Here is a 19,761-nt window from a genome sequence, read left to right as displayed (position 1 = left end):
TTCTTGACGTCAACCGCCTGTATTCAATGGAGAGAGACGCTATGCTACTAGCCCCATGTTATGAATATGCATAGCCATCTCAAGACAACTCCAACATAAAGTGTTTTCTCAAAGTTATGGAGAAGATCACAGGAAAGGAAATTAAGCCTGAGGAAGATAGCTTAGTGGTTAAGAGCGTTGTGCCAGTAACCGAAAGGTCGCTGGTTCTAAACCCAGAGCCGACTAGGTGAAAAATCTGTCGATGTGCCCTTGAGCAAGGCACTTAACCCCAATTGCTCTGGATAAGAGTGTCTGCTAAATATATATATATTTTTTTAAATAAGAGGAGATGAAGGCTTTAAAAAAAAAAAAAAGAGGTGAAACAGTTGAAGGTCCAAAACCAGGAACTGACAACCTTGAACATGTCTCAGCAGAGAGATATGTATTGCTATAGGCATGTTTGTATTGTTATTAAGGAAGTACCTGAACGTCTCTCTCTCTCTCTTCTGTCTGTCTCTCACTCTTTTCAAATGACTGAATTAAAAACAGGTTTATTTGTTTCTGTTTTTCAATCTCATGAATAGCCTTGCTTCTAAAACTTGAAGCTGTTGCCCCGGCCTCCAGCCTCTCAGGTCACTGCCCAACCACAAAGGTAAGTGCTTAGTTAGCCAGTCAAAAAGTGTATTTGTCATCTTTTAACGTTGGGCAGTGCTAAGATATTAGTGTAGGATTACGTTAACATTTATACAGCCAGGACCATCGGCAGAGGGGATTACCCCTTTGGGCATCAGTAATGCCACGCTGCAGGACTGCGGTAGAGGTGGTGCCTCCACCACAGCCTTGTTCAAAGACCTGGCTGTGGCTGTGTTTGGGAGGAAGGGGGGGAGGGGAGGAGGGAGGGAGGGAGGGAGGGAGGGAGGGAGGGAGGTGATTGCTACCCATGGATTATCTGGACAAATTGGAAATGCCAATAAAGGGACTTCAGCAAAGCTGGCCCTTGATGAGGGAAAAGTCAAACTGATAATTGGTAAGGGAAACATTTAGATCCCAATGCAGCACAAAAAAAAAGTTATTTCCAGTGGCAAAACCCATTTATTAACTCATAAAATGTTTTACTTTGACCCGATTTGGATTTGTAGAAACTGTGCAAAACAAGTTTACAGATATACCCCCCAAATTCAATCCGAGCAGCACTGAGGGAGAAGATGAACGATGGGCATAAACTTCACATCAGGTATATGTTTACATACTTTCTTGTCAATGTATAGGTGGGTTGAGTGTTACAGTTTTTCTCGATTGCTAAGACACATTTCTTGAAAGCTGCTCTCCTTTTCTCTTAACTGTGAACACAAAACCCAATTTTCAAGCTACATTCACAAAACCTCAGACTCTTCTTGCAAAACCAAACTTTCACCTCAAAACAGTTCAATCTGTGCTCAAAACTGAACTGTTGTCAAATCGTGCCCCGAGTCAATCAAAATAAAAAACACTACTGAACAGTCACTAAACACTACGTAGAAAAATAGAAAACACAATGCTCAGGACATGAAGCTGGAGAAATAAATGTTTATTGTTCACTGTAGGCTAAATGCATGTTGCAAAACAAAAAATACCTGTGCATTTAGCACTTGTACAAAAAGACAAAACAGAAATATTGTGCATTTACATGTAGCACTTGTAAAAACAAACAGAAATCTTATGCGTTTGCCACTTGTGTACAGTAAGCCCATGTAAAAATAAAGTACAAAAATATACAAATAAGTGCATTACTCAGCCACAGCATCATGTCTCCGTACTGGGTCAGGCCACAGGACTTCATCCACATCACAGGCCACATTTTGTCTGGCCAGGCAACGGGGGAAAAAACCCCTGGCATGCCGTATCCAGGCTTGGCATGCCTCCACACCTATGTCACCACAGGCAAGTCCCATGGCTTGCAGGAGATTTACCCTGGTGTAAGGTTGGCGTTCATATACCTTCCACCGCCATGAGGAGAATAATTCCTCAATGGGGTTTAGGAAAGGGGAGTACGGTGGAAGGCAAAGATTGATAAAACCTTGGTTCATATTGTACCACTCTCTAACCTGGAGGGCTCTGTGAAAACTCACATTGTCCCAAACAACAACATAGATGGGATGCTCATCCTGCTGCCCTAACAAAGCATCTCGCATGTGATTGAGGAAAATGAGGAGCTGGTGAGTGTTGTAGGGCCCCAGGTTGGCATGATGGTGGACAACCCCATGATTGCTGATGGCAGCACATAATGTGACATTGCCACCACGCTGCCCAGGAACACCAACAATGGCCCGATGGCCAATCACATTACGGCCTCTCCTTCTCCTTTTGGTGAGATTAAACCCAGCTTCATCCATGTAGATGTATTGATGGGGTCTTTCCATTGCATCCAGTTGAAAAACCCTCTGTAGAAATAGATATAGTTTTGTAAGTGATACGGAAAAAGTGATTTAGGCCACTACAGTAAATCACTACTTAGAGTAATCAACATTGAATGTGTCTGGATATATGCCAACCTGTACATACTGGAATCTTTGCTCTTTGACTCTGTCTGAGTTGCGATCAAAGGGCACTCTGTATAGCTGTTTCATGCGCAGTCTGTTGCGCTTGAGGACACGATCAACAGTAGAGAGGCTGACACTGTTGATACCCTCAAAATGTAAATGGTCCTCAATGATCTTCTGCTGAATTTCGCTCAGTTTAATGGCATTTTTCTTACGGACCATATCAACAATTAGGGTCTCTTGGTGTGGGGAGAACATACCTGTCCTCCCACCCCCATGTGGCAGTCTTTCAATTCTACAAAAAGAGAACATGGAGTTACAAAAAATATACATGGAATACTAGGCCTACAAACAGTTAGACCAACCCTCCATTACAATACTACAGTACATTGGTACAGTGATGTACTGAAACATATATTCACTTACAGTATACTGTGGTACAGTATATAGTATGTCATACAGTAATTGCTGTCAACATTTACATACTGTACTATAATGTCAAAAAAAGGTAATTACCTGTTCTCTTCTCTAAATCTTCGGATTATGGTGGACACAGTGAATCTACTGATGTTTGGTTGTACCCTTTGTCCAGCCTCCCTCATGCTCATACCATGGACAAGAACATGGTCAATCACAGTAGCTCTGATTTCATCAGATATTACTGTTCTTTGTCTTCGCTGACCACCTCGACCACCTCGACCTCCTCTCACACAAACTCTTCCTCTCAGATTTCTATCCATTGTAGGGCCTCACAAACCAGTGCTCTCTGAACTGGCTTACTGTATATGTTCCCTCACATCATTAGCCACAAGTGTGATACATTTTTAGTTGTTGTGTTCAAGTGGTGATACCTGTGCTCTAATTGTGTTTGACTTTTGTCACCTGTGCTCACCATTATGCAGCACGGGTGCATCACAATGAAAATGTGTTGGCAAGTTGTGTCTAAACAGGTGAAAAGTGGTTATGGTTTTGCCAAAAGAGTGATTGATTCAATCAGTGGGTTCAGGCAACTGAGCATTTGGTTCAGACAATAGGGTTTAGTGTTTTAGCAATTGAGAAAAACTGTAATATACACATTTCTTCTGTGTTTTCAGACAAAGAAAACACTTACATGGGCAACGTTTCCTTTAACCCTAAATTACCCTTTTTATTCATTTATCTAATAAATAAATGACCCCATCCTCTGCTTCGCTTCCTACATTTCCCAGGGGGTCAGATTTTTAACTTTTTCATCTGGAACGAAGCCTTGTGTGGAAGGCTCCACAATACCTGTGCTTTGTAGTTTTCAGATCAAAATCAAATCATATCAAATGTTATTTGTCACATGCGTCGAATACAACAAGTGTAGACCTTATCGTGAAATGCTTACTTACAAGCCCTTAACCAACAATGCAGTCCAAGAAATAGAGTTCAGAAAATATTTACTAAGTAAACTAAAGTAAAAAATAAACAGAAAAGTAACACAATAAAATAACAATAACGAGGCCATATACAGGGGGTACCGGTACCGAGTCAATGTGCGGAGGTACAGGTTAGTGGAGGTAATTTGTACATGTAGGTAGGGGTAAAGTGACTATGCATAGATAATAAACAGTGAGTAGCAGTCCTGTAAATAGTCACACACAGACACAGAGTTTCTGCTGTTACATCCTGTGAACTCTGCCCCTCTCATCTCTCTCCTGTCCTCCCCAGTTAAGACAGGGCCTGTAAACAACAGTGAGAAAACAGGGTGAAAAACCACAGTGTGCCATCACAGCAGCAAGATCTGTGATCTGTTGCCACAAGAAAAGGGCAACCAGTGAAGAACAAACACCATTGTAAATACAACCCATATTTATGTTTATTTATTTTCCCATTTGTACTTTAACTATTTGCACATTGTTACAACACTGTATATAGACATAATATGACATTTGAAATGTCTTTATTCTTTTGGAACTTCTGAGTGTAATGTTTTCTGTTAATATTTGTTCATTTCACTTTTGTTGATTATCTACACTTGCTTTGGCAATGTTAACATACGTTTCCCATGCCAATAAAGCCCTTAAATCGATAATTGAATTGAATTGTCTACCACAGAAGGCAAAGAAGAAGAAAAGAGGACGTGGCGCCGAACCACAAAAATATCTCCTCGAGCTAGAAGCCGCTTACTTCTCCTTTATGAAATGTTAAATGTCACAAGATGATATTGTGTAGTTTCTTTAAGAGAAGTCAAGTATTGGTCAAGCCCATGTTTTTGAAGCTATAAAATACTGACAAGGTGATTGGCGCTGTCAGGGATAGGTAGATGTATTAAGCTGTTGTTGTTAGGGGAAGTCACGCTGGGAAGGGTTGGGGAGGCTTTAGAAGTTACAGGATGTCTTTAGACACCTCGCAGAACTTGGGGAGAGCTATCAATATTGTACTCTGTACTAACTTCTGCCTGCAATTGCATCAACTAAAGAATAATCTTAATACTTTGACGAAGAGTTGGTGTTTCCTTCTTACCACCACATATTGATTTGAGCATCATTACACCTGATCATCAGTTGAAGAATTTGAGCCAACAACTTCCTATTCCTACAGGATATACACTGCTCAAAAAAATAAAGGAATTTAAATTTTTGAGCAGTGTATATTCTGCAGGATTCCTGCAGGATTCCTGCAGGATTGTTTTCCTGAAGGACTACCTGCATGATTTCTACAGGATCCTGCAGGAATTGTCCTACAAGAAAAGTGGCCCCTTTTTTTTGTAAGGGCTGTGTGAAAAACAAATGTACAATATATTATCATCATTTTATGGCTAAATGACAAATAGCATCTAGCGGTGCATGCCGATACTCTTCTCTTCTCTCCTCTCCTCCTCCTCCTCTCTACCACCATGTGGAGAGGAGCCATGTTCTATTCTGAGATTACTGGGAAATATCTTCAACTGTAACAGTTCAGAGAATAAGCTGTTCTGTGTTTTTGTGTACCGTGTACTCTTGCATATTTGAAAATGAAAAATATAATTTGTTCTGTTTTGGCTGACAAATAACATCGAATGGTGGTTATACATAATCTTCTCTCCTCTCCTCTTCACATTAAATCAAAGTCTAATATACTGTAATGGTAAGGGACAAAAGTAGCCTAAAGTGTCTTTAAAATGTTTTTATTAGCAAAATATGCATGTTTCATTTATGTAGGTTAACAGTGGTAATTAGTCATTCAAAACAATTCAACACGGGTAAATCAGTTAAATCAGTGACAAAAGAGCTAAACAAAACTAAAAATCAGTTTGTCCATATATTTCTGCAGACCAGCAATATTATGGAGACACCAAAAAAATATTACAATATTAACTAGAAATAAAACCATGTGCCAATTTTATATTTTGGAGTCGGTTAAACCTGAAATTCATTTCAGCAATGATGGTGCACAGGAGGAAGAGCACTATATTAACGGTTTTCACCAGATAGAAGAGTGCTCGCTCCAATCCGTAGAGTAATCTGTTGAAGAATAACATTGCTTTTTGAGGACACTTCGGCAAACAGCACTTCAACAAAATGTTTGAAGCAGATAGGGGACACACTTTCAAAATCATCCTAAATTATCAGAAAAATTGATTTGAGTAATTAATCCAATGATGTTACTTCTAGAAGATTTGGATACGAAGCGCGAAAATGCTATTATAGGTACCATTATAGGTAGCATTTGAAACCGGGGCCAGGTAAACAGAACCAAAGCATGGGTTGCTGTCATACCTTGTCCATGGACTGCTTACAGGGGAAGGAAACCAATATGTAATTGTGTAAATTGGGTGATCTATCCCTTTAACATTGTGAGGGGGTATTCTTAAAAAATATATAATAACAATAGCAAGATCAGCATCATCTAGTGGTCAGAACATGGTAATGCGTTGTAGGATGGGACATAAACCTAAAAACTTCAATGACTAATTTCTCTGAACATGGGGAAAAAAAAATATATATATAACCAAATCCACTGAAAATACATGACATAGGATGAAGAAACCGCAGCTCCATACTACTCCATACTCCGAGCCGCAGCTCCATACTACTCCATACTCCGAGCCGCAGCTCCATACTACTCCATACTCCGAGCCGCAGCTCCATACTACTCCATACTCCGAGCCGCAGCTCCATACTACTCCATACTCCGAGCCGCAGCTCCATACTACTCCATACTCCGAGCCGCAGCTCCATACTACTCCATACTCCGAGCCGCAGCTCCATACTACTCCATACTCCGAGCCGCAGCTCCATACTACTCCATACTCCGAGCCGCAGCTCCATACTACTCCATACTCCGAGCCGCAGCTCCATACTACTCCATACTCCGAGCCGCAGCTCCATACTACTCCATACTCCGAGCCGCAGCTCCATACTACTCCATACTCCGAGCCGCAGCTCCATACTACTCCATACTCCGAGCCGCAGCTCCATACTACTCCATACTCCGAGCCGCAGCTCCATACTACTCCATACTCCGAGCCGCAGCTCCATACTACTCCATACTCCGAGCCGCAGCTCCATACTACTCCATACTCCGAGCCGCAGCTCCATACTACTCCATACTCCGAGCCGCAGCTCCATACTACTCCATACTCCGAGCCGCAGCTCCATACTACTCCATACTCCGAGCCGCAGCTCCATACTACTCCATACTCCGAGCCGCAGCTCCATACTACTCCATACTCCGAGCCGCAGCTCCATACTACTCCATACTCCGAGCCGCAGCTCCATACTACTCCATACTCCGAGCCGCAGCTCCATACTACTCCATACTCCGAGCCGCAGCTCCATACTACTCCATACTCCGAGCCGCAGCTCCATACTACTCCATACTCCGAGCCGCAGCTCCATACTACTTGTCAAACACTGGAGGCTGCTGAGGGGGAGGACGGCTCATAATAATATCCGGAACGGCGCTAATGGAATGGCATCAAACACTTAGAAACCATGTGTTTGATACCATTCCACCCATTCCGCTCCAGCCATTACCACAAGCCAGTCCTCCCCAGTTAAGGTGGCACCATCCTCCTGTGCTGTTAAACATAGAGAACTTATCCTGTATACTCGTTGTTGGGTTGGGATTTGCATGGCATGTGGGAGGTCTGTGGGTGGCTTTTGACCATTTCTTTGGATTCTTACTTATTGTTAGAAAAAAAAGTTCGGTCCAAATCAGATGTTAGGTACTATATTTATTGAATAATATATAAATCCTGTAAATTAAAATGGTCAATTTGGGTGCAATCAATTAGCTTAATTTCTCAGCGATCAAATTATATTTCATCAAAATAACGTTTTAGGAATGCTAATCTTCTCTGTTTCTAACTACAGAAACGATTGCAGAACAATCTGAAATGGTGGGTGTCATGGCTTGCTGAAATGGATCGACCCCGTTATTAATCCCATATTAAATCATGTACACAATACATTTCTGATTGCTTATGTACACTCACCTAACGACGTCTTCAGATGTATACATGCTGTACTCTGATGTTAAGTATGTTGAGTCTTCGGTGGTTGGCATTGACATTACTGTAGAGGAAACAAAATGATAGTTTTTTCACAGACTGGTGTCTATGCCAGTATGAAAATGTATGCACTCACTAACTGTAAGTCGCTCTGGATAAGAGCATCTGCTAAATGACTAAAAATGTCAATGTAAATGTATGTGAGGAAGTAAAGCATGAAATAAAGGTCTATTATTTTCAGGGCGATACTTAGAAAAATGACTTCTGTTACAGATTTGGAGCAACTTCAGATATCAAACTGTTATTCAGAAGTGGGAAGATGGAACAATATTATTTCACAGCTAGGATGGGCAGTGCTTACTATAGAAAAGCCATAATAAACGCAACGTCCTTTTACACCAGAGTTTAAGAAATCGAGAGCGTGGGACTATGAGGTTCTATCTGCATTTTAATTGTCGAAATTGAGTTATTTGCATAGTCTTGTTCTGTTTAATGTTCAGTACTCTAAAATAACCCAATTCATGTTGTTATGTTCAAAAAGAATACAAGCTAAAAAATTGCTGACACCATTAAAACCAATGAGGGTTCAGAACTTTAAAAAAGCCAATGATCTCAAAAAATCATCTTTTTGCAGACAGAACCTTCCAGTCCCAAGCTTTTCTAAATGTTGATGATAAGAGGTATGGGATGGTGGTGGAGCTTCCTGTCTGCACTGACACAAGACCCCAATGACACTTCCTGTCTGCACTGACACAAGACCCCAATGACACTTCCTGTCTGCACTGACACAAGACCCCAATGAACCAGCCTCTGCAGACACAACAGCACATTTAGGCTGCTGTGTCTGCAGATGCAGCCTAAATATATGGCCCTCACAATAAGGACACCATAACATATATAACATATATAATATATTTATTCAATAAGAATATTTCCTTTGAGAGACATGTTACAGACTATTCTAAAGCATAGAACTGCTCAGTAAAATACATGCTAAAGCCCTACGCAGATCTAGCCTGAACTCCACGTCTCGGACTTCAAGTAAGCAAACTGAAAGGAACCATGAGACTTCATCACTTCATAGAAACATGTTTCCATTACCTGAGATGATGATGATGAGGAGGAGGAAGACGGAGAGATGAAGAGCCATGTGAGGGTTTGAGTCTGGGTGTGTGATGGTGTATCTATGCACAAATATATATATGTGTGTGTGTGTGTGTCAAGGATCAAGAAACCAAATAAAATGACTACTTCCTAATGTTCATACATCACCGTCTTAAACTCTCTTCCTGCTTCTGTTTGCGTGTACATGGCCCCTCATTGGCAGATGGCAACTATTGCTTTATATGGACCTGTTTTAACCCAAGGTTGCTCTCCGTCACTACGATTGGACTTTTTCTCAGATAGACTCATTAGCCAGCGTTCTACAGTATCAGGACACCATTACCTGAGATGATGATGATGAGGAGGAGGAAGACGGAGAGATGAAGAGCCATATGCACCCTTGCACTTTTCTTAAATAATTCCCTATTTATTCTACAACAAGTTGAAATGGAAAAAAATAAACTTTTAGTCTCCACACATCCACATTTTCAACATGATTGAATTTATTGGATTTTTACTGCAGAACGGATTTAGTTTTTTTTACTTTAATTTGTTCCCTACCCAAGGACCTCTACCCTAGCCCAATAATGGTCTAAAGTAGTCTAACGTTACTCCTTAAAGCCCAAGAACCTTACATGTTCTGTTTAAAGGTGAAATGTCTCTGGAAGCAAAAACAGCCAAATACTACATCTGAACGTGAATTGATTCTCAACTTCTGTATGGTTCTAGAAACCATACCTTCGGAAAGTATTCAGACCCCTTGACATTTTCCACATTTTTGTTACGTTACTGCCATATTATAAAAATGAGTACATTCTTTTTTTCCACCCCTCAATCTACACACAATACCCCATAATGATAAAGCAAAAACTGGTTTTTAGAAATTTGAGCAAAAAAGTAATAAAAAAACCCCGGAAATATCACATTTACATAAGTATTCAGACCCTTTACTCAGTACTTTGTTGAAGCACCTTTGGCAGCGATTACAGCCTCAAGTCTTCTTGGGTATGACGCTACAAGCTTGGCACACCTGTCTCTGTCAGGTTGGATGGGGAGCATCGCTGCACAGCTATTTTCAGGTCTCTCCAGAGATGTTTGATTGGGTTCAAGTCCGGGCTCTGGCTGGGCCACTCAAGGACATTTAGAGACTTGTCCCGAAGCCACTCCTGCGTTGTCTTGGCTGTGTGCTTAGGGTTGTTGTCCTGTTGGAAGGCGAAGCTTTGCCCCAGTCTGAGGTTCTGAGCGCTCTGGAGCAGGTTTTCATCAAGGATCTCTCTATACTTTGCTCCGTTCATCTTTGCCTTGATCCTGACAAGTCTCCCAGTCCCTGTCGCTGAAAAGCATCCCCACAGCATGATGCTGCCACCACCATGCTTCACCGTAGGGATGGTGCCAGGTTTCCTCCAGACGTAACACTTGGCATTCAGGCCAAAGAGTTCAATCTTGGTTTCATCAGATAAGAGAATCTTGTTTCTCATGGTCTGAGAGTCTTTAGGTGCCTTTTGGCAAACTCCAAGCGGGCTGTCATGTGCCTTTTACTGAGGAGTGGCTTCCGTCTGGCCACTCTACCATAAAGGCCTAATTGGTGGAGCACTGCAGAGATGGTTGTCCTTCTGGAAGGTTCTCCCATCTCCACAGAGGAACTCTAGAGCTCTGTCAGAGTGACCATCGGGTTCTTGTTCACCTCCCTGACCAAGGCCCTTCTCCCCCGATTGCTCAGTTTGGCCGGGCGGCCAGTTCTAGGAAGAGTCTTGGTTGTTCCAAACTTCTTCCATTTTTAGTAATTTAACCTTTTGTTTTTAGAAAATAATTTCTGGCTGATATAAAATATATTTTCAAACAGGAAGGCTAGTCTGAATGCTCGTTTAACTTAATCAAGTAAGCAGAACATAATTCACTTAGTTTCCTATTATACGGGCATAGTGGGAATGAATACAGATGTATCTCAGCATAATGGCGCCAGAGGAGGAGATGGCTGCCGTTTTACGGGCTCCTAACCAATTGTGCTATTGTGTGTGTTTTTTCGCGTTATTTGTAACTTATTTTGTACATAATGTTTCTGCCACCGTCTCTTACGACTGAAAAGAGCTTCTGGATATCAGGACAGCGATTACTCACCTCGTACTGGACAAATATTTTTTATTTAACGAGTCGGACGCGAAGGATTTTCGCATGAGAAAGAGACAGAGATATCGGGGACGTAGGTCGGGGTGCCTTGTAAGGATCCGACACGCTTACAAAGCTCTCTCTCGCCCTCCATTTGGCAAATCTGACCATAACTCTATTCACCTGATTCCTGCTTACAAGCAAAAACTAAAGCAGGAAGCACCAGTGACTCGGTCAATAAAGAAATGGTCAGATGACGCAGATGCTAAGCTACAGGACTGTTTTGCTAGCACAGACTGGAACATGTTCCGGGATTCTTCTGATGGCATTGAGGAGTACACCACATCAGTCACTGGCTTCATCAATAAGTGCATCGATGACGTCGTCCCCACAGTGACCGTACGTACATACCCCAACCAGAAGCCATGGATTACAGGAAACATCCGCACTGAGCTAAAGGGTAGAGCTGCCGCTTTCAAGGAGCGGGACTCTAACCCGGACGCTTATAAGAAATCCCGCTATGCCCTCCGACGAACCATCAAACAGGCAAAGAGTCAATACAGGACTAAGATTGAATCGTACTACACTGGCTCTGACGCTCGTCGGATGTGGCAGGGCTTGAAAACTATTACAGACTACAAAGGGAAGAACAGCCGGGAGCTGCCCAGTGACACGAGCCAACCAGACGAGCCAAATTACTTCTATGCTTGCTTCGAGGCAAGCAACACTGAAGCATGAACGAGAGCATCAGCTGTTCCGGATGACTGTGTGATCACGCTCGCCGTAGTCGAAGTGAGTAAGACCTTTAAACAGGTCAACATTCACAAGGCCGCAGGGCCAGACGGGGAACCAGGACGTGTACTCCGAGCATGCGCTGACCAACTGGCAAGTGCTTCACTGACATTTTCAACCTGTCCCTGACTGAGTCTGTAATACCAACATGTTTATCACATCAACACCATTATCCCAGAAACCTAGTCCCACTCCAATTTGCATACCTCCCCAACAGATCCACAGATGATGCAATCTCTATTGCAATCCACACTGCCCTTTCCCACCTGGACAAAAGGAACACCTATGTGAGAATGCTATTCATTGACTACAGCTCAGCGTTCAACAACATAGTTCCCTCAAAGCTCATCACTAAGCTAAGGATCCTGGGACTAAACACCTCCCTCTGCAACTGGATCCTGGACTTCCTGACGGGCCGCCCCCAGGTGGTAAGGGTAGGGAACAACACATCTGCCACGCTGATCCTCAACACGGGGGCCCCTCAGGGGTGCGTGCTCAGTCCCCTCCTGTACTCCCTGTTCACCCATGACTGCGTGGCCAAGCACGACTCCAACAACATCATTAAGTTAAGTTAAGCCGTGTGGTGCCAGGACAACAACCTCTCCCTCAACGTGACCAAGACAAAGGAGATGATTGTGGACTACAGGAAAAGAAGAGGACTGAGCATGCCCCCATTCTCATCAACGGGGCTGTAGTGGAACAGGTTGAGAGCTTCAAGTTCCTTGGTGTCCACATCACCAACGAACTATCATGGTCCAAACACACCAAGACAGTCGTGAAGAGGGCACGACAAAGCCTATTCCCCCTCAGGAGACTGAAAAGATTTGGCATGGTTCCTCAGATCCTCAAAAGGTTCTACAGCTGCACCATCGAGAGCATCCTGACTGGTTGCATCACTGCCTGGTATGGCAACTGCTCGGCCTCCGACCGCAAGGCACTACAGAGGGTAGTGTGTACAGCCCAGTACATCACTGGGGCCAAGCTCCCTGCCATCCAGGACCTCTATACCAGGCGGTGTCAGAGGAAGGCCCTAAAAATGGTAAAAGACTCCAGCCACCCTAGTCATAGACTGTTCTCTCTGCTACCGCACGACAAGCGGTACCAGAGCGCCAAGTCTAGGTCCAAAAGTCTTCTTAACAGCTTCTACCCCCAAGCCATAAGACTCCTGAACAGCTAATCAAATGGCTACCCGGACTATTTGCATTGTCTCCCCCACCCCACCCCCTCTCTCTCTTTTACACTGCTACTCTCTGTTTATTGTCTATGCATAGTCACTTTAACTCTACCCACATGTACATATTACCTCAATTACCTCCACTAACCGGTGCCTCCGCACATTGACTCTGTACCGGTACCCCCTGTATATAGCCTCGCTACTGTTATTTTACTGTTGCTCTTTAATTATTTTTATATTTTACGTATCTATATTTTTTCCTTAACACTTATTTTTCTTAAAACTGCATTGTTGGTTAAGGGCTTGTAAGTAAGCATTTCATTGTAAGGTCTACACCTGCTGTATTCGGCGCATGTGACGAATACATTTTGATTTGGTTGTCCTTCTGGAAGGTTCTCCCATCTCCAGAGGAACTCCGTCTTGCTTCTTCTCTCCTCTTCTATGAGCCACGTACAGAATGTCCTTCACCCATTTACCCCATAGCCTGTAAGCACAATAACGCACATTCATCATGCTTGCTGTTCAACTTATTGGCAGTGTCGGTTCTAGACCATTCCGAGTGGGGGGGCCAGGCTGGGGCCAGTTGTACTGTTAGAGGGGCCAGTTACATTACACATTATTGTTGTCATGTCGTTTTCTTCACTGCATTGCAGGCATCAATAGACAAATGACCATGTTTATAAAATCATTAAACTATTTATTATTTACATTTTTACATTACATATTCAGTATCAGTTACATCAACTGTATTCTACGGTTTTTGTGGTTTCTTGCAGAAAGATCAGCAAATTCATCTGGATTCAAGGCGTTTGCCTTGACTTTATACTTAATACACCTAAATTGCTTAATCTCTCATCTGACATTGTGGACCTAAGATACGTTTTAACCAGCTTTAGTGCAGAAAAACGCTTCACAAGAAGCGGTACTAACAGGGATTGAAACAGATATTTTGCACAGTTTAAAGAGCTCAAAGAAAACTTCTTTATAAGGCTGAATGAATAATGCTATCTCTACTACACTGGAGGGTCTCTGCATGCCACTCTGGATTTTCCTTTGTAAAAATCTTCTGAACTGATGTAGTTCATGCCCCAAGTCCTCAATAATTTATTCATACATTCTAGCAAATGGAAACAGGGACTTCTCTTTGAGAAATGCATCACTTTTGGGGGTTTACAGTTTGGATGCCATTCATTATGTCACAGTTTTTGCTAGAGAACCGTCTGTTGAGCTCATTGAGCATCTGATCTAAGACAGGGTAGAAAAAGGTTGTACGAAAACTGTCTTTATCCATTTCTGAATCTGACCTCTGACCTCCTGTACTGAGTACACAGTCTCCATTAAATTGAGAGCTTTTTTGGTGGTTTTGCAGGGGGCTGTATTGCAGTATCACATTGCTCAGCTGTGTTCAACACCTCATTCCATAGGTCATAAAAAAATGACTCATCCCTGTAGTCATTCAAAGTTTGAAATAAGGCTTCAACTAAATCAACAGCCTTTGACAGGTCAAGTGATGAAGACTGTAGCATCTCTGATAGAAATGTTGCTTCTCCAAAAACGTTATGCAGTGGAACAAGGAACACAATGAATTGTACATCTATCTGTGCAAGCAGACCTCGCGCCTCAACAGATCCGTCACCGTTGTGTTCTTGGACTATGTCTTGCAGGACTCGCTTAAATGGCAGGCAATCTATCCATAATACACTGCTCAAAAAAATAAAGGGAACACTAAAATAACACATCCTAGATCTGAATGAATGAAATAATCTTATTAAATACTTTTTTCTTTCCATAGTTGAATGTGCTGACAACAAAATCACACAAAAATTATTAATGGAAATCAAATGTATCAACCCATGGAGGTCTGGATTTGGAGTCACACTCAAAATTAAAGTGGAAAACCACACTACAGGTTGATCCAACTTTGATGTAATGTCCTTAAAACAAGTCAAAATGAGGCTCAGTAGTGTATGTGGCCTCCACGTGCCTGTATGACCTCCCTACAACGCCTGGGCATGCTCCTGATGAGGTGGCGGATGGTCTCCTGAGGGATCTCCTCCCAGACCTGGACTAAAGCATCCGCCAACTCCTGGACAGTCTGTGGTGCAACGTGGCGTTGGTGGATGGAGCGAGACATGATGTCCCAGATGTGCTCAATTGGATTCAGGTCTGGGGAACGGGCGGGCCAGTCCATAGCATCAATGCCTTCCTCTTGCAGGAACTGCTGACACACTCCAGCCACATGAGGTCTAGCATTGCCTTGCATTAGGAGAAACCCAGGGCCAACCGCACCAGCATATGGTCTCACAAGGGGTCTGAGGATCTCATCTCGGTACCTAATGGCAGTCAGGCTACCTCTGGCGAGCACATGGAGGGCTGTGCGGCCCCCCAAAGAAATGCCACCCCACACCATGACTGACCCACCGCCAAACCGGTCATGCTGGAGGATGTTGCAGGCAGCAGAACGTTCTCCACGGCGTCTCCAGTCTCTGTCACATGTGCTCAGTGTGAACCTGCTTTCATCTGTGAAGAGCACAGGGCGCCAGTGGCGAATTTGCCAATCTTGGTGTTCTCTGGCAAATGCCAAACGTCCTGCACGGTGTTGGGCTGTAAGCACAACCCCCACCTGTGGACGTTGGGCCCTCATACCACCCTCATGGAGTCTGTTTCTGACCGTTTGAGCAGACACGTGCACATTTGTGGCCTGCTGGAAGTCATTTTGCAGGGCTCTGGCAGTGCTCCTCCTGCACCTCCTTGCACAAAGGCGGAGGTAGCGGTCCTGCTGCTGGGTTGTTGCCCTCCTACGGCCTCCTCCACGTCTCCTGATGTACTGGCCTGTCTCCTGGTAGCGCCTCCATGCTCTGGACACTACGCTGACAGACACAGCAAACCTTCTTGCCACAGCTCGCATTGATGTGCCATCCTGGATGAGCTGCACTACCTGAGCCACTTGTGTGGGTTGTAGACTCTGTCTCATGCTACCACTAGAGTGAAAGCACCGCCAGCATTCAAAAGTGACCAAAACATCAGCCAGGAAGCATAGGAACTGAGAAGTGGTCTGTGGTCACCACCTGCAGAACCACTCCTTTATTGGGGGTGTCTTGCTAATTGCCTATAATTTCCACCTGTTGTCTATTCCATTTGCACAACAGCATGTGACATTTATTGTCAATCAGTGTTGCTTCCTAAGTGGACAGTTTGATTTCACAGAAGTGTGATTGACTTGGAGTTACATTGTGTTGTTTAAGTGTTCCCTTTTTTTGAGCAGTGTATTAAATGTGCACCACAGGTTATAATGTACACCGCAGTGTATATATGAAGAGCCATATATCGACATGCCCAGCGAGTGTCACTTAGTCTCTGAAGCTCTCTAGGTGCACCTGGGTACATCTCTCTTTGTACGCTAAGCCATTTTTGATGCACATATGACCCAGATGTGAAGACATACAGTCTTTCTAGTAAGGAGAATAACTGTCCTACCTCAGGGACAGCTTTGACTGTATCCACTAAAACTAAGTGTAGACAGTGTGCACTGCAGTGGAGGTAAAAGGCTTTGCTTGTTCTTTAATGCGTTGCCTGGACGCCTGAATGCTGCCACTCATAACTGAAGCACTGTCATGTGCTTGGCCTACTAGGTTGTTTTTGTATTCCAATACCATTACTTTTTAATATGTGTATGATTTTGTCAGTAAGCCCTGCTGCATCTAGTGGATCAGCCGATTCAAAGTGGAGACAGCTCTCATGGACAAGCGCTCCACTGAAATAGTACCTGAGTACTGGAGATAACTGATCCTTTTTTCCTCCACATCTTTTGTTTTTCGTCTGCCATTATGCTGGAGACCTCAATGTCTTTCACTTCTTCTATCATCTCTGTTCGAACCATGTCTGCCAAACAACTCAGAACCTCCTTCTGAATCCCTTTGCTTGTGTATTTTGCATTATGAATGGAAGTCAACCATTTTTTCCACAGTTGTGTCATGCTTAGCTATTGTTTCTAGGATTGCCATGAAGTTCCCTTTATTATCAGACTCTGCAGACTCATCGTGTCCTCTTTGTGCAATGTTTTGTGTGGCTGTAAGTAGTAGTACTTCTCCTATTGTTTTAATATAGTCCCCATTTTCTTGAACCTGTTTGTTGTGTTCCTTGTTTAGGGCATGTACTAGTGTTGCATTACTTTTTACAGCTTTCTGATAAGACTCTCCATGTAATCGTTGCTTGTTTGTGCCGCTCAGACGTCGCATGAATTGCAAATCCCCCCTCTTTGTAAGTTGCCTTCTTCCAGTTGTTAAAACCCAATTTTGAATCGAACACAGTCTCAGGGACTTTGGGAGGGCTAAAATGCCTGCAGGCGTAACAAAACACAGAGTCTGATTTTTTTTGAATATTCAAGCCAGGGGTGGATGTGGTACCAGACTACAAGCTACTCCTCCTGTCCCCCATCAGTGTTCTTGGGTCCATGTTCATTACTGGCTGCACCGGTGGCTCCTCCCAGGATTTGCTGATATCTGTCGAAGAAAAAAAACATAATTAAAAGTATCTATTTGGGTAATTTTAGACACATACCATAGCCATCAGACAACTTCTGAAATCCATCCGATATCTATATCACAAGCCCAATAGCATGTTAAATGAGATCATTTCATTTCAATCATAAACCCGGCACATTTCTATACACCATATAAACGGACTAATTGCACTGCTTTACAAGTAACCACAGATTTATTCAACAACACAAACCTGGATGGTCCACTGCTTGTGGACGCACATGGTTCCTCTGTTGGTGTCTCACTCTCAGTCTCTACCTCCCCCTCAGCCTCTCCATCTCTCCTGCTCTACTATGCCTTCACTCTGTCTCTCCAATGGACACGTCTTCCTGCTCTCTCTCTGCAGGCTCTCTGCTCTCTCTTGCTCTCTCCACACCTGAACCCTCTGGCTCTGTCTGACTTCCTGCCTTGTCTTTTCTTTGGAAGAAGGACATTATGTTATTTTTTCTCTTCGTGTTGGTGAGAACTATAGAGCAAAAGCAATGGGGCCCAAGCTTATTCATTCATTTACTGAAAAAAACTGACTCGCTAGGTAGCTACCTTTCAGGTCTAACCTTTTAACGTTACAATGCGTTTACTGAGTGTGGTTTAAGTAAAAGCACTCAGCAACATGCGTTTTTGAGCAAATATTATATCCTTTTTCATATTGCCATACATTTTCGATGCCTGACTGTTAGAATTAGCTACAAAACTAAACCAAAAACAATGCAAACGAATACATAGCCCAGGATGCAAGCCAATTCCTTCATTAATTCACAAAGAAAGTAACAAACGGCCAGGTTAACATTAGCTGATCTAACGTTACACTTCTGTAATGCATTTAATAGTTAACTATGTTACAAATACAACATATTAAACATTTTGCTCACCTCTCTTTATTTCATTCTTCTTGCAGAATTTCTTTCAACTTCTGAATAGAAAAAAAACTAGCAGGTCCACGTCGTACGATACTGTTGTGTTCCGCCTAAAAGGAGTCCCACTAGAAAATGTGTTGGCTTACTTTAGTGTTCCGTTTTGCGCTGTCTAATAACGAATGTAAAAAAATAAAAATAAAACATTATCGCAAAAAGGAATTCTGTGATAATTATTTCAGACCCCGCATTTAGGGTCCAAGCTTGTTGTCACTGGGGCACTGCCCCCCCCCAGAACCGCTAGTGAGTTGCCGCGATGTCACATGTCCTACTTATATATCAGTACACTCGTAACAACTTACGCATTACGAAACTTCTATTCGATTCAATAATCCTCACGTAGCAAATAAACTATATTTTTTTGCTGTTGACCAAATTCGACAATCATTGACCTCCATACAAACACTCCTTGCTTGGTGGGCGAAAAAACACCGAGTTGGGCCTCTCTTCCAGCAAGATAACACAATGGAAACGCCTAAACTCAGAATGCAACACTGCTTATTGCCACACGATGACAGTATAGTTACCACACACCAGGGGATGGCAACTATACTGAACAAAAATATAAACGCAACATGTAAAGTGTTGGACCCATGTTTCATAAACTGAAATAAAATATCCCAGAATTTTTCCATACACACAAGAAGCTTATTTCTATCAAATGTTGTGCCCAAATGTCTTTATAATAATAATAATAAGCCATTTAGCAGACGCTTTAAAAGCGACTTACAGTCATGTGTGCATACATTTTTACGTATGGGTGGTCCCGGGGATCGAACCCACTACCCTGGCGTTACAAGCGCCATGCTCTACCAATTGAGCTACAGAGGACCACATCCCTATTAGTGAGCATTTTTATTTTGCCAAGATAATCCATCCACCTGACAGGTGTGGTATATCAAGAAGCTGATTAAACATCATGATCATTGCACAGGTGCACCTTGTGCTGGGGACAATAAAAGGCCACTCTAAAATGTGCAGTTTTGTCACACAACACAATGCCACAGATGTCTCAAGTTTAGAGAGTGTGCAATTGGCTTGCTGACTGCAGGAATGTCCACCAGAGCTGTTGCCAGAGAATTGAATGTTAATTTCTCTAACATAAGCCAATTGCAATGCAGTTTTAGAGAATTTGGCAGTACGTCCAACTGGCCTCATAACCGCAGACCACATGTAA

The 19,761-nt window shown here is 42.9% G+C and overlaps 1 long non-coding RNA gene across 1 annotated transcript; it reads right to left on the bottom strand.

Annotated features, from left to right (window-relative positions):
* Window positions 1-5,649: 5,649 nt before the first annotated feature.
* LOC311102486 lies at window positions 5,650-18,788 on the bottom strand. The gene is made up of 5 exons (XR_014610017.1): window positions 18,543-18,788; window positions 17,539-17,634; window positions 13,498-13,616; window positions 7,942-8,020; window positions 5,650-5,965 (listed from the first exon to the last, which is right to left on the bottom strand). It is a non-coding gene; the product is annotated as an uncharacterized lncRNA (long non-coding RNA).
* Window positions 18,789-19,761: the final 973 nt, after the last annotated feature.

Source organism: Coregonus lavaretus (assembly GCF_964263955.1).
Source record: "Coregonus lavaretus genome assembly, chromosome: 27".
NCBI classification, from domain to species: Eukaryota; Metazoa; Chordata; class Actinopteri; order Salmoniformes; family Salmonidae; genus Coregonus; species Coregonus lavaretus.
The sequence above is the reverse complement of the archived record's forward strand: the minus strand, read 5'-3'. Positions and strand labels throughout refer to the sequence as shown.